The sequence below is a fragment of the Sturnira hondurensis genome, unplaced genomic scaffold (genome assembly GCF_014824575.4).
Source record: "Sturnira hondurensis isolate 20B ecotype Veracruz unplaced genomic scaffold, ASM1482457v3 Scaffold0006413, whole genome shotgun sequence".
Taxonomy (NCBI): Eukaryota; Metazoa; Chordata; class Mammalia; order Chiroptera; family Phyllostomidae; genus Sturnira; species Sturnira hondurensis.
This window is the reverse complement of record NW_028079044.1, coordinates 59,250,892-59,252,387: the sequence shown is the minus strand read 5'-3', so window position 1 is coordinate 59,252,387 and position 1,496 is coordinate 59,250,892. Positions and strand designations below refer to the sequence as shown.

The 1,496-nt window shown below is 41.7% G+C and overlaps 1 non-coding gene across 1 annotated transcript; it reads left to right on the top strand.

Annotated features, from left to right (window-relative positions):
• Positions 1-443: 443 nt before the first annotated feature.
• On the top strand, positions 444-575 carry LOC118989024 (small nucleolar RNA SNORA51). The gene has a single exon (XR_005066922.1). It is a non-coding gene; the product is annotated as a small nucleolar RNA SNORA51 (small nucleolar RNA).
• Positions 576-1,496: the final 921 nt, after the last annotated feature.

The following is a 1,496-nucleotide window of genomic DNA, read 5'->3' as shown; positions in this document are numbered from 1 at the left end:
AGATGGAGACACGAGTGTAAACTCACTTTCAGCGGAGTAGAGTTACAGATAATGAGGTAAATATTCATAGATAAGTTTATATAAGTGGATTGATATACACATATGTATTTCCTTGCTCTCTGAGCCGGGAGGGCATAGAAGTAATGACAATCCCATTGAACATGCACATCTAAGGCCCAGAGTTTTATTCCTACCATCATTCATCAATAACAGTAATCAAGGCTTCTTGGAGAAAAGTGGCTGATTCTGGGGCTGGAGCAGGAATATTCAAAGTGAGCTGGCAGCATTGTGTGATGCCAGAAAGCAAAGAAGTCTACACACACACACACACACACACACACGGATGGGGGTGCTGATGGGACCCGGGACCCAAGTGAAAAAGCTCCCAATGGCCAAAGCTGAAATAATGAAGACAACAAAATGATCAAAGAAGTGAAGGGCCAGGCCTCCTGGTGCTTGCCATGGGCTGTGTTCTCACATGGCCTGTGCAGAAAAAGGAGGCGGGGCAAACCCACCCCGTACACACCTCGGCCCAGGCCCTTGGCCTTCTCTGTATTGCGAATGGGGGAACATTGGGGAGAAAAATTAAAATAAAATAAACTTTAAAAAGTTAAAAAAAAAGAAGTATAGGGTTAAAACCAAAGTATAAAATAAAGATCAAGGAGCCCATATGAAGACCCCAAATGATTGAATAAGTAAGTTAATAATGAAAGGAATAGACAAATTTCTCTCTAGCATTTGTGAATGACTAAGTTGTGTATATATATTATCAATGAATAGCACTGTTTAATATTTTTGAATGAATAAATGAATAAATACCCTGAAAGGTTAATTATCTTCTATTTATCAGAATGATCCCTTCTATAACAACTGCACTTGAAATACTGAGGTTCAATTTCAAAGCAAAAAAAAAGCCCTCTTATATTGTTTCTGGAAGCACAGTCACTAAATTAACTTCGAGGGTAAAGTGCATCTGGTTGTCTGTCAAAGTACTACCATTTTTGGAAGGATGCCCAAGATCCTCAGTTTCTTGGTGATGTCAGGTTTGTTTGAATAGAAACTTCATTTTAGGTTTATTTGTTCTATAGCAATAAGTTTTAAAAACATGTACTTACCTCTAAACTCACATAGGAATCCAACAGTCCACTCTGAAAAAATATTCCAGCTTGCTTGCACCCTGAGCCGTCAGGCCTGTCCCAGCCACACTAAACCCCTCCTCTCCTGGGAAAATGTGTTGTTTGCCTGGCATTTGCTCTTTGAGAATAGGGGTGCACGTTCCTCGTGCCAGCGGCAGTAGAGAGCGTACTAGAGGGTGGGCTGGCCGGGGGTGCGCTTACAACTGAACAATACACTCCAATTCTTGTGGGAACTCCCCAGCTGGGGGTTGTCTGAGTTTCTCCCTCAACCTCAGCACAAAAGCACCCATTTTATTCAAAGTGGCCATGTTGAATCTGCACGAAACATTGAGTCCTTTGTCTAATGGAAACGCACCTCTC